The sequence below is a fragment of the Phasianus colchicus genome, chromosome 5, assembly GCF_987193195.1.
Source record: "Phasianus colchicus chromosome 5, bPhaCol1.hap1.1, whole genome shotgun sequence".
Taxonomy (NCBI): Eukaryota; Metazoa; Chordata; class Aves; order Galliformes; family Phasianidae; genus Phasianus; species Phasianus colchicus.
This window is the reverse complement of record NC_143440.1, coordinates 53684569-53698572: the sequence shown is the minus strand read 5'-3', so window position 1 is coordinate 53698572 and position 14004 is coordinate 53684569. Positions and strand designations below refer to the sequence as shown.

Here is a 14004-nt window from a genome sequence, read left to right as displayed (position 1 = left end):
ACAAAGAAGGAAGGGAGGGATCAGGATTAATTTTTCTACACAGCGCCTGGAGAATTAGGTGTTTGTTGTAGAGATTTATTGAGGGAGAAACAATGCTTTGCCTAATCCCTTGGCAGGGGGTGCTGCTCTGGCTAAAGACTGTGTGATAATTAGCGTTGGGAAACCCCCTGCCCCCCTCCTCTGCTCTGCCTCACAGGCATCTCAAGAACTATGGAATCCAGTGTTAAATTGCACCCTGGTGTGGTGAGCAGGTCCAGAGGTAGGATGGGAGGGTTGACTTCTGTTGGCCACCCCTGCAGCATGAGCTGCCACAGGACACCCTGAGGTCCTCCATGGTGCTGCAGTGCCAGAAGGCTTCCCCAAGCATTTTTCTCCTTGCTGGGTTGCTTTTGCTGGGCTTTGCTGCCCAGTGATGCTTGTTTTATTGTTTGAAGCCCACAGGTTGGGTTTGGCACAGGCATCCCCATGGAATTCTTTCTCCCAAAGAGTAGTAGAAAAAAAAGGTTTTCCTGAGTCCAAGCACTGAAAAAAAGACAAATAACTGCTTGTTTATGAAACAGGGAGGGTCCCAGAGTGGGTGTCCACAGCATCACAGCATCCACAGCATCACCTCTGTTGGGAGGGAGGTGATGCTCCAGTCCCAAGTCCATGCTGAGCATCCTGACATATGAAGAAAGTCTGAAAATGGACAGGCAGAAGAACTGAAAGCTCCAGGCAAAGCAGGCTACTGGAAATCACCACAATCACACCCTATCAACTGCCTGGTCTCCTTGCTCATCTGTTACAGCAAGCACTTCCCTTACAGATCTGGAGGCAAGTGGCAGCAGTGAAACCCAAGATGTGCTCTGAGGTTGTGAAAGAAGCAATCAGAGTTCTGCTGGAAAAAACCCTGAGGCTGGATTCATTGCACAGCTGATGTGCAGCAGCGCACAGCAGCGATAGCCATATGGTGTGCCACTGCTTCCCCTCTGCAGGTGGCTGGGAACTGACAGGCAGGAAGGTGGGGAAAGGAAAATGACATTTGTGGAATAATTGTCCAGTGTTAGTGCTGAGTGAGATGTACCAATTAGTTACAGGAGTGAAGGTTATACTTGACCTATCCTCCACTAGTTGTTGTTCTTTTTTTTTTCCTTTCTTTCTTTTTTTTCTCTTAGCTCTGTGCCTAATGCTTCTTCAGGTTGGATATTATGAAAAGGTTCTTCACCAAAGAGTGGTGGGCATGGAACAGGCTGCCCAGAGCAGTGAGTATGGCCCTGAGCTCAGGGAGTGCTGGGACACTGCTCTGAGACACAGAGTTTGGATTTGGGTGGTGCTGTAGAGCCAGGGCATGTATTCAATGATCCTTATGGGTCCCTTTCAATGCAAAACTCTGACAAAGCCATCTATGCAAGCCAAGTTTTTCACAAGTGACTAATGGTTTTGGATGGCACCATTTGGGTCATCTTATGAGACTGAGCTGTGTCACACCTTGCTCACCTGAAAGGCCTTGCCATGATCTCAAGTTTACATTGTTTTACAAACCACACAGCTCACATAGGTACAGAACTCTGCACTCTTTTACATGGAGTGCAGATCAGCTTGGAAGGATCCGGGAGAGGAGAGGCTTGAGACAAACTCCACAAGCTCCTAGAATCCTACCATCCAAACTTGGCAATATGAGAATGCTGGGTCGAAAAAATTTTCAGTGCATTTCCCAGCGTAGCTGGCAAAGTTTTCAGTTCACTTGATATATTGTTAACAGTAGCTACGAAACTAATTAACTGAGGAAAATGATATTTAACTGTCAATACACTTTTGGAACTCTGCCCTCTTTCCTGTAAATTTAGACATCCATTCTGCAAAACCTCCTCCTTCCCAGTTCCACAGCTCCTTGGCAGCTCCTGTTTGCTTCCTCAGGCCCAAGCTGTGAGAACTGTGTTAAAGCAAAGGCTGGTGCATCTCTGCTCCCGGTCCCAGTTTGGCAGGATACCACATCCCATTGCTGCTGGGCTGTTCTACCCTGTTGTCATGGTTCTTACAGGGCTTTCTCCCAGGTTGGAATTTGTCCCTGCTGCATCCTTTGGGGCTTTGTCCCTACTGTGTTTGTGGAGGAGCCTGAGAGCTGCACAGCTTCCTTGCATGGTGCAGTGCAGGCTCCTGGCACCAAAACAAGGCCTGCTGCTTCACACAATGGCCCCATGCATGCAGTGGCCTTGCAGGGAACAACAGATGACTGTGGCTTAAGAGCAGATGTGCATGTTGCTCATGTGGGTTTTCTGAAGGGAATCTTTGGGGGTCACCGGGGGAGGGGGAGGAGGAGGTAGGTCTTTTGCAAGAAAATATGATGGATGAGATTAAAAAAACACAACACAGGAGAAAACCAGCTGTAGCACTTTCACACGTGGTGGTCTTGGAGGACCTTGCTGATTTGGGGGTGGTCTGAAGTGTATAATCCCAAAGCATAGGCCTTTCTGTTTTTGAAAGAAAGACACAGGGCTAACTTCAGGTTACAAATTTGCTCCTGGATTTACAATGGTATCTCTTTACAAGCTCAGCATAAGGAATGGTCTCTACTGACAACTGGAGAAGGCAGCAAGGTCTTTGATCCCTGCACAGCTCCTCAGGGCTGGACAGTAAGGTAGTGCCCTGAACTCCACATACCTCCTTTGGTTTAGTTATGCGGAAACCACATTATATTATAGAATCATAGGATCATTTGAGTTGGAAGCTACCCTTAAAGACCCTCTGATCCAACCCCCCTGCAATGCACAGGGACATCCATAACTCCATCATGTGCTCAGAGACCCATCCAGCCTGACTTTGGGTGTCTCCAGGGACATCCCTGGAGCATCCACTACCTCTCTGGGCAACAACAACAACAACAACAGACCCTGCAGATCTAGTTTGTCCTGAATAATACCAACCAAGGTGGGATCTCTGGCCATAATTTTTTACCACTTAAATGCTGTTCTGACATCTCCCCGCTCTTTGCTGGAGTTTGGTACAGCTGAGTTTAGGATCAATAGCCCAGCTTTCCTGAACATGCTGCAGAAGACAATATGGAAAAAGCAGCAGCCAAAATAGCAACAACAGAAGTTGCAGCAGGCAGATTAGTGGCAGCAGCAGGCTCTGATCAAGCTGCTCTCCTTCTGTCACCATTCTGAGTGCTTATTGTGTAATGCTCCAAACTGCTGCTGGTTACAGGGCTTTACTAGCAAGAAGGGATAAAGGGCAGTACAAAGTCTCCATAGGAATGTATGAACCCACCTGGCTGCTCTTGCTGGATGCCCTCCCTCTCATTTGTTCATAGTGTGATCAGGCCCACCTGACTCCTGTCCAAGTCACACATCCTGGGGAAATGGTTGAGTTTTCTCTTTGGTGATTTGGTTCTAAGCCTGAGGGCTGAAGACAACGAAGCTTTGGTCGCCTGCCTGCACCCCCTGCCTGTCTCCACAGCTTCTCAATGAGTTGGCCAACATCAACAACATTTATCAGGAGGCTAAAGGTTTTCAAGTTATGAAATTCCTGCAAGTTCTGTAAAAATAGGAGACTGTGTCGAAGGGAGAGGATTGAATCCATGCCCAAGCAGCTCCTCCACAAAGCTCCTGGCTGCTACCTGTGCTGTGCTTTGCTGCAAAAGTAGAGATAGAGAACATGGCACAGGCTGGTAGTACCACCATGGTGTGCCCAAGTTGAAAGTGCATGGAGGAGATGAAGATGGTCAGGAGAGACCCTAGGGAAGGAGTGGGTTCTACACTGAAGATTGCTGTAGGAGGGGATCTGTTGGCATTGTGAGGGAGACTTGCACAAAACTTCAGAAGCAAACCTGTAGGAATCTAGTTTTAATTGCTTTTCTCTGCTGATAGAACCACTTAATAATGCACCAAGGGTCTCATTTTGCTTGGTCTCCCCATGCAAGCCTGATAAAGAGGAGCACAGCTGAATGCCCTTTAGCTCCTTGGTTATCTCCAGGCTGATTTCACTCTGATCTGCTGATATGGGATTTTGGGGAGGAGCTGCCATTCCTGTTCAGGGACTATTGTAACCCAAAGCAGCCTTAAGGAAGCTGGGGGGTGCACAGCAAATCCAGGCTATGTCAGCTGTGCCAGGGCACTGTCAGCCCCTCCAAGTGCAGAGGAAGAGGAAGGAGACACTCACCATTGGAGCAACCACGGCCAAGAGTGCTGTTTTGTCATTTTGAACAAAAATCTGCATTATGAGAGCTTATGTAGTCTAACCAGGGTCTAGATCAGAGCTGTGAATAGACTGTGAAGCTCTAATTTCAGTATGGATGAGAGTCATGTTGGGTTTGGTCCATGTGCCCACTGCTGTCTTTCAGGAATAGTCCTGCAGGTTTTGCAATGATTCAGATGAGCTGGAAATGGAGAGCAGGTCTGAAAAGAATGAGTTTTTTCTTTCCTTCAACTTTGGAAAACAAAATAGGAGAATAAAATGCTGCAAAATATCAAGTCTGCCACCAAATTGCTTTTTAAAATGTCTCCAACTTCACTAAAGTTGCACATGTTATCATTAGACGTCGCTTTTTCTGTTTCCTACTTACACCTTTTCAAAGCTGAATGCAAAAATTAATGCTGAACCTCCTTCCCCTCATAATCAAACCTTGTAACGCTGAGAAATTCAGAGCGAAGATTACATGGAACAGTCATTTCATAACAATACAATTATGATGAAATCATTTTAGCATCTGTGGTCTGAGATGAGATTAAATCTATTTTAACAAGACGTTAGATGGGCATTTTTCTCCCATATTTTTTCCTCATGGCGCCATTATATGCAGTGTTAGCTTTCTTTTTTTTTTAGTTGCCTCACATTCTGATTTTTCCTTTACAATAAATCCAAATTCTATGTGGGGAATTAAACTGAGAGCTTCTTCCATTTTTACCATTTGTTTTTGTTCTTAAATTGCTGATATACTCCCTCAATTTTAGTTTCACTTCTTTTTCCTCAGAATTACCGTATTGTTTTTCCTCCACCCTCAATTCCTTCACATTTCCCACACCATTTCAAGACAGGCTCACCAGGCAGAACCATGATGATGTGGCACTGAGAGATGCAGTTTAGTGGGATGGTGGTGATGGGTTGAAGGTTGGACTTGATGATCGGAGTGGTCTTTTCCAGCCTTCATGGTTCCATGATTATATGGTTTTCAGGTTTACTCCATAGCACCACCCATCTGTAGGCTGTCTGTTCTGCAGGACCTGGACATCATATTCACAAATTATTGACTCTCATGTATGTTAGAAGCTTTGATTGCTCTTCTTTATATATATATATGTATGTATTTTCTTTGAAGCCTTATTTTGATGGTAAAATCTGGGCTGATCTCAGATTTCAAGGTGAACCCAGAGCTCTTTGGGGATTGATACAGTTTGAAAAGGCATGGGCTGTTTCCATCTCGTCTGGGGATTTTTTTCTTCTCTGCTTCAGTTACCCTAGCTTCTTCCTAAAGGCACCTTCTTCCTTTGAAGGGAAACTGTCCACTTGTGGATCACTTTCCATGGTGTTGGTGAGCGATCCAGCCAGCTTCACCTGCAGCCAGACAGCTGCTGTCTCATCTCTCTTTTGTTTTGAAGAATCAGATGGACAGATGGTTGTGATCCTCTCAGCAAATCAGTTCCTTTGTCGGTGCAATCAGTGTGAGGGCAGCCAGAGGCTTTAATTTGGGTACCTCTGCAAGAGATGGCTCCAGAGATACCCATCATCTGTTAGACCTACCAAGATGAGAGTGTTCCTAAGGCATCACATTTGTTGAAACCTTCCTCCCCATAGAAAGAAAAAAGAAAAAAAAAAAAAAACTGGAGAAAAAAGAGCTTCATCTATTGATCCAAGGGGAGGAAAAGGAGATGGAACTGATGTTACAGATCACAGGCAAAGTGAACATGGTGGAAAAATAGATGTCATATTTTTTGTCTTCAGAGCTGGAAGGTCTAATCAAGCACGTCTCAAAGAAAGGGAAAATCCTGAACTCCATTTGGTGCAGGAAAGAGTTATGCTGCATCTCTTGGAGCCCCTGAATTAAATACATGTTAAGAGGAACTGATAAAGATAAAACAGTAATGGAAACTCATCTTAGAAAGAGCAGGTAGGTCCCAACTGTCAACAATAATCTGAACCTATAACAAGTGCTCTTGTTTGAAAATGAATCCAACTGAAAATGAAAGATTAAACAAGTACAACAACGTAAGAATAAATTACACATAAATCTCTCTGGTATTCAGGATCAAAGGGAGATTAAAGAACAAGTTATGGAAATGCAAGAGAGGCAAAGAGAACCTATTAAGTGATATCATTTAGCAAGTCTCTGAGTAATAGAGAGTTCACATCTCAGTTTAGAGGAAAAGGAATAAACCTGTAGCTGCCGTAGAGGGACGTCAAATGATATGTGGCATTAATGAAAACATGATAAAGAAGATTTTTATAGGCCAAACCTATCAAATAATATGACCTAGAAGCAGAGCTCTGCAGGTGCTGGTATGAGAAAACTGCTTTCAGTTGAATTTCAAGGGTGAAGGAAGAGGAACGAGTTCTTCCACTACTGCCTGCAATGCTGGTACACATGCTACATGAATCTGGGTTAAGGGCACCCAAGCAAGAGTGGAGGCTGCTCGTCAGACAAAGGGATACCCCTGGAAGCCATGAAGCCCACCTGCCACCTCCAGCACAGGGCTGTTCAGGTCACAGCCTGTTCTCTACTGAAGATGCTTAGCAGGGTCTGATCTTCCCTTGGGAAATTAAAAAACCCAAAGTAAAATACCTCTCTGTGCAAAACCATTTATGTGCTTATGCAGGTGAGTTCATTTTCATTCTAGTATTCATTCACTATAAGATGATATCATGTACGTCAGACCTTTTGTTCTGTTCATATTTCATGACCTTCTGGCTCTTATGAACTAAATAAACCAGAACGGGAATAAATGTTAATGCAAGTAAAATTGTTTAGAGGGAACAAGTACCTCAGTTCACCTGGAGAGTCTCAGCAAAAGCAACCCTTGAACCCATCAGCCCAGAGCCTGTGTCTCAACAGAGCTCTGCTGTGTCCTCTGACAGAGTGACTGCATGGCAGTAAGTAGTAGCTGCTTCTCAGCCTCCCAGGGTGATAAACTGCTTTTATCTGTCATAGCTGATCCTGGCCCAGGAGGAGCTTTCACAGGGAGATGTGTAAGAAGGGAGAGTGTGACAGGACAGAAAACAGCGTGGTGATGCTTTGTCACAGAGATTGTATGAATTCATCATACTCTCCTTCCAGGTGGGAATGCATGGAAATTTCTGGCACCTGGTGATAAGCTGTGGCGTTTTTCCCATGGAGAAACACAGCCTGACTCTCTTTGGGTAAATAGGAATCCACAGTCAGAATGCAAGGCAAGAAGTTCCTGGATCATCTGTGAGGGTTGGGGGGCTTCATCTTACCCCAGTGGCACACAAAGGCTGAAATCCCAGCTACCCACTCTATAGAGCCAGTGTGTGTATGGACACTCCACCTTAACTGCCACCTCAGTGAGAGAAGATCTGGAGTCTGCCCAATGGTCTCCCACGGATGAAGCAATGAAAGTGCTGATATCCTTAATGGTGGTGGCAAGTGCAACCATTTTCCTGCAGCCTGCACTCTTCTTTCAAGACTTTGTGGCACTGAATGACGTGGCTCAGTGGGCATTGTGCAGATGGGGTGACAGTTGGATTCGACGATCTTGGTGGTCTCTTCCAACCTTAATGATTCTATGATTTATCCTTTCTCACTGAGAACTAGGCAAGAATGTTTAGGGAAGGAAGAAAATTTAACAAGCTGTTTCCAATATTTTCCTGCAGTGAAACCAGTTGGAAATTAACTGAGAACAAGGTGGGGAACGTATTTGCATGTGCAAAAGATAATATAGGAACAGCTGAGATTATATCAAAGTGAAGACACTACAAAATAGTTAGAAGGAAGTTTTGGCTTTCATGTGGCTACCCAACCCAAGCAAATATTAGTCTTTGATAGCTTTGAAAGTTCCTTCTTGCTCACACCTCAGATGGGTGTATATTTGCTAAGTGCATTGCCTGCAGGCAGTTTGATTTATGTTCAAATGTTTGTGGTACACGAGGTGCACACAAATCTATTTATATATACATATATATACTTAGTATCATGGCATAAAAAGCAGAGATTTTCAGTGTACATTACACAGAGCAGCTCAAAGCTGTGCCTGGCAGCAAAAAGCCTTGTGGAGGTCCTGACCCTAGTCATTGGATGAGCTTCTCTGTATAAGCACTTATCCATGCAGCAAATACCAGTACGTAGGTGCTCACATCACTGTTATCTCTGAGTTGGAGGAGGGGATCAGTAATTGGGCAAGGTCCAAGTGTGGAAGCATGGGCAAAGTGTGGGTATCTCATATAGGGGAAGAGGAGACGTTGTCCCAGCACAGAGCTATTGCTGTGCCCATCACTGCTACTGGGACCTGGCTGTACTCAGACCTCTCTGCTCGCTCTCAGAGAGGAAAGCAGCCAATTTAATGGACCTAGAATTTGCCTCCTGCTACAAACTCCCTTGCAGGGGCCATCTCTTTGTCCTTGCTTGGAGCTGCATTGTTCTGCCTGCTATAGAGTCAAGCTGCATAAATAAAATATCTCCTGCATCTTTCATCATTAACCGAGTTCTCATAGCGCTTTTCATTTTTAGACACTTCACCTTTTCAAAATCACTGATTAAATATTAATAAATTAATCTCTCACACATTCATGTGACGCATTCTAGACATTTTCATGATGATTGTCTTATGTTCTGCTTTTTTATTTGAATAGCAAATAAATCAAGTAGATGTATCACTCAGTACAATTAGCTGGCAGTTATGAACGGTGCCAGAAATCAAGGCTGGCAAGCTGATTTCTGCTACACGTGTTCAACTTGTGCTTAAACACAGGAGATAAAAAATGAAGAACTAGTGGCATGAATGATTTAAAAAATGTTTGTGTTCTTCAGAAGATTGTTTACTTGTTTGCTTTTAGGATTAATGAGTCCTTTTTAAGGGAAGTTATTAAAACCATCATTGATCATCAAGGCCCTGTGGTCATAGCAGCATCTCTGGGGGAAGTGAGAACCTGTGTGACACTGCCCTGGAGCAAGGGACTGTGCCACCCCCCCAGCACAGCAGTGAATTTGGGAGCAGAGCTTCTGAGCAGGAGAACTTGTTCAGACCTGGTCATTGTGGGTGCGTGGTACTTGTAATGCTCAGTGTGGAAAACTGTATTATCCAGAGTCATTTCAGGAGCTGGACTTGATGGTCCTTGTGGATTCCTCCCAGCTTGGATATGCTGTGATTCTATGATTTCCAGGAGGAATGGAGAAAGTGTACTTCCAGCCCATTGATTCTGCTCCCTGGACTGGTGGCTAAGGTCTGGCTGCTGAGAAGATGAGGACATTGCTGGCCCCAGAACTGAGCACACCTTACCAGCAGCCAGTGCTCTGCACTCAGGGGACTGTCTTCAGTAATGACAGGCTTCCATGTGAGTCTGATATAATTCATGTAAATTAACTGATGACTTGATGACTAAAGAGTGTGTCATTAATTATGAAAAGTTACCTCGTTTTGAGAGCCAGGGTTTTTTCCTGGGATCCAAATCAGTTAAAGAATCACAGAATTGTTAAGGTTGGAAAAGACCACTAAGATCATCTAGTCCTACCATCAACCCATCAAACCCCATCCACACCAATCGCAGTCTTCCCCGATGGTCTCACTCTCAAATAACGATGACACCAACTTATGGGGCCTGGCTTGTTCTAAGCGCTGAACACACGGAGTGACAGGCAGGGAACTGTCACCACCACACCCCATCCAGTCCTGCAGACCTGTACAGCAGCCATAGACTCACGATTCAGCTCAAAGCAAAGTCTGTTTCTTCATTCCCTCCAAGAGACCTTTATGTGCTCATTTCTGTCATACCGCCGTGCGGGTGACGTCCCTCTGATGGGCTCACTAGCAGGCTGCTGGCCTGATCTCAACACTATGATCTCAACAGTGATAGAATTCCCAGATAGCTTCATGGCAGGATGACTTCATTAGTGTTGTACTGTCACCAGGTAGCCCATGAGCCCCTACCAGGGCAAGGAGGGGTTGTTCATTGCTTCTGGGCCTTGACACTTTACTGGAGGGTCATTACCCATTTTCCAAGCTAGACCCCCCAAAATTCATGACCCCACCCCTGCTCTGATGGAGTCTTAGACTGCCCAGGAAGGGCAGTCAAGGGAAAAGGTCCTGTCAAGAACAGCTAGCACATGTGAATAGGAAATAACAGGATGAACATTGGTGTTTTCATAGGGTCAGGATCCCTGGCTGCTCACAGGAGCATCTGGGCTGACTGCAAGCCTCTCATTGAGATGAGCCATTACATTCCCTTCACGTTCAGTGAAAACCAGGAATGTCTGAAGTGTGATACAGCTGATTGTCTGACATCTGCTCTGTAGCGAGACAAATCAGACCCTGCTCTTGGCTAGCTGCTCCAAGTGAGGAGAGGCAAATCCCAACCTAAGCACCTACACTCTGACACCAGTCCTCCTGCTCCACCACCTCTCCTAGAGACTCTGCAGAAAGATGACCCTTCTGGAGTTGGTGGCTGAAAATGAAGAGGCAGCAGAGATTGGATGCAGGTGGGGAGACAAGGGGTGGGGCTGAACAGTGCTGGTAAATCTGCATACAGGTGTTTCTAGTGCCACCCACGGTAATTCTAGGTGTTTCTCTTGCACTCATGGCCATTTAATTGCCTTCTGGCTGATAACTGCTCTGCTGCAGAATTGCCCCTTCTATCCCCTCTCAAAACAACAATTCTGCACTACTAAAGCTGTTACTCTGTCCTTCCAGAACTGCAATGTGCAGAGCAAAACCAAAAGGGAAAGCAGGAGGACGTCTGCCAAGCAGTGATGTTACAAGTAGCTGCTCCACTGGCAGCTCCATTGCCAGAAGGCTTATCACTTCTCTCCCATGTGCTCAGTGCTTCTAGAAAAGGCACTGTTGAAGTAGATTTTGACTTTCTACTTCTGAGAAGCTAGTGGCTGCCATGGTTTAGGAGGACATTAACAGGAAGTGTCTTGAAACCAAACCATATCATAGAGAAAAGATGAGATCTGTGCTTGCCTTCTTGCTCCTTTTTCCTCCTTCAGTTCAATATTTTGACTCTTGGTAATTATTAGAGCCAAATGCTGTTTCCTCACAAAGGGTCTGAATCTGTTTAGCAAATATAAATGTTTAGCAAAATGCTAATTAATTAGCCCTGAGCTAGAGAAGTAATGTGAAACATTATCAACCCCTTGGGGTAAATGCTGTTGAGCAGCAGTCCTACTGGGGCAGGGGCAGGGCTAGAAACAACAAAGTTTGCAACACAGCTGAAAGAAAAGTCATTATAATACAACTCAGCTGCTCACAGCAGATGTTGGATCTGCCCACAGCTTTAAGGGGAGGCAGGGCTAGAAATGAGCACAATGTTGGCTGCAGACAATTAACCTAGAGAGCAATGGCCCAGAGCTAAGCCTTTGTGTTGAGATACATGGAGCAAAGGGTGGTATCCTGCACCCTGTGTCATCCACCCTACATCTGGGTGTACAGGTAGGATGTACCTGACTTTGGCAATGGGCTGTTAAGGGAGGGAGTCTAAAAGTGTTTGGTGAATTCAGATCACTGCACTTTGTTTGTATTTTCCTGCCCCAAAATTACCTTGCTGGGCTCTGACAGTAATTGTCACGCCCAGCCCTGGAGAAAATGGAGGGAGGAGGAGGAACTTTTCTTCCATTGCTCTTTGATCTGCAGTGCCCTGCAGGCTTCCACAGTTCCCTTTTGCTTCTGGAAGTTACCCAGCTATGGGCATGAGACAAACTGAGCTGCGCTGAAGAGGCTGTGGGTGTGTGGACTGCTGAAGTTTAAAGCTTGACTGAGCAAAGGATGTCAGGTCTATTCTTGTGTGAGGAGGAGATGAGGGAAAGGACGCAGACACAAACCTAATTACGTTGGGTCTTTCTGCACTGGAAACACCAGCACTTTTAGAGCTCAGCTCTTTTGAAACTGCAAGATGGGACTTCTAGATCATTATTGTACACCCTCTCACTTATAAGGACAATTAAGTTGCCCAATAGCTGTTGCCACAGCAACTTTCTATTTCATTTAGCCTCCTCAGATTTTTCCTCCTAAAGCCCAGCAGTTCTGAATTCCCCCATATAGCTGTACATATAAACATATATATGTATATTTATGTACACACAGGGTAGCTAAAACAGTGAAGGAAGCAAAAGAGCTCACAAGGAGACATGGAAAATTCTATGCAAAGGTTGTAATAACACCAGTCATGGCTACACACAAAGGTTGTAGTAACACCAGTCATGGCTACAGAGCATGCTCTGTTGAATTTGAGCCAACCATATACTCTCAGATCCAGCCAGCCATGTACTGGGCTACATTAGCTTGAGTGTGGCCACCAGTTCTGAAGAAATTAGCATTCTTCTTTATTTAGCATGACTGAGGTCATATAATGTTCAGTTTGGTGTTTCCATGCTCAAGAGGGGTATAGAGAAGCTGAAGAGGATGCTGCGGAGGTGGTCTTGGGCCTTATTTTATGGACAAGAGGAGGCCACAGCAATGAAGGAGCCAAGCTGTTCTCAAATGTGAGGCAGCATCTTTGACTGTGGCTGGGGTTGTTTAGGTTGAACAGATGGAGAAATTGTTTGGAAGGAGGATGCTGCAGTACTGGAGCAGCCTGCTCCAGCCTCTATCTTTGAAGGTTTCACAGCTCAGGTTGCCTGACCTAGCTGCAGGTGGAAGGTTGTGCTGGTGACCTTCAGAGGTCCTTCTGGCCAACATCACTGTGAATGCACAGAGTGCTCTCACAACCACATCACACCAGTTGTGCTTTCCCTGCCTTGTCAATGGCAACTGGTAGGAAAAAAAACAACTCAGCTCCGTTTCCCTTACCATAATCTCATGTGGATGGGGAGGTCTCTGGGACACACACAGGTGTAGCACAGCAGGGATCCATGTGCAAATATAACAGATTACTCTTGCCAAGGAGCATATGTGCAGTTACCCTCTAGTGCACAAGCAACTCAGCAAACACAGGATCTGCTATAACCACCCAACAGCTGTGGTTTTAGGTGTGGTTTTCCTGCAGTGGGGCACCTGCAGCCTTTTTCTCATCAATGAAAGTCCTTTTCAGCCAATCAATCTTCTGTTTATCTACCAAATAATAGATCTCTGTTACTTCTTTAGTGAATCTGGAACCTCAAATACATTTGAAACAAGAGCCTAACTGATGTGAGCAGGTATGTAAGTGTGAGGATGCGTGTGTCATGGAAGGGAAGGGGGAAGTCTGATCAGAATTAAACAGAAATAGAATCCTAATCTCTTTTCTTTGTACAGCAAATTGGAGCAGATAGTTTCCAAATGAAATCTGAGCTGATGCCAGCTGCCTGCAAACTGGACCTGATTTAAAAATAAAATCTCCCTGCCTGCAAGTCACCCTATATCTTCTTGAGCACAAACTCCTTTCACCCAGAATTGGAACCAGGAATGAGCTAGTATCCATTCACTGTGCCCTAAGAAGTTGATATTAGAAGTCGGTGGTGTGAACTGAATGCAGTGGGTGCCAAGTGCTGACCGGGGAAAGGCTGCAATCCCTTCAGGATCTGCTGCCTTCGAGAGAAATCCCCTCCCTTCTCTGGAGAAGTGCTCTCCTGCAAAGAGAAGTTCAAGGAGGATCAAAGATCTGATAGTAGTTTTAATCTAAGAGGTTGGGTTTTTAACTAAAAGAGGGTAAATTTAGGTTAGATGTTAAGAAAAAAATCTTTACTCAGAGGGCAGTGAGGCCCTGGCACTGCTGCCCAGAGAGCTGTGGTGCTCCATCACTGGAGGTGCCCAAGGCCAGGCTGGATGGGGCCCTGGGCAGCCTGAGCTGGTGGGGTGAAACCAGCCCATGGCAGGGGTTGGGGCTGGGTGGGCTTTAAGATCCATTCCCACCCAAACCATTTCATGACTATGATTCTATGAGTAA

The 14004-nt window shown here is 45.3% G+C and overlaps 1 long non-coding RNA gene across 1 annotated transcript; it reads left to right on the top strand.

The window, feature by feature from the left end:
• Positions 1–11484: 11484 nt before the first annotated feature.
• LOC149917932 (uncharacterized) lies at positions 11485–13656 on the top strand. The gene is made up of 3 exons (XR_016467361.1): positions 11485–11573; positions 13224–13276; positions 13374–13656. It is a non-coding gene; the product is annotated as an uncharacterized LOC149917932 (long non-coding RNA).
• The last annotated feature ends 348 nt before the right edge of the window (positions 13657–14004 follow it).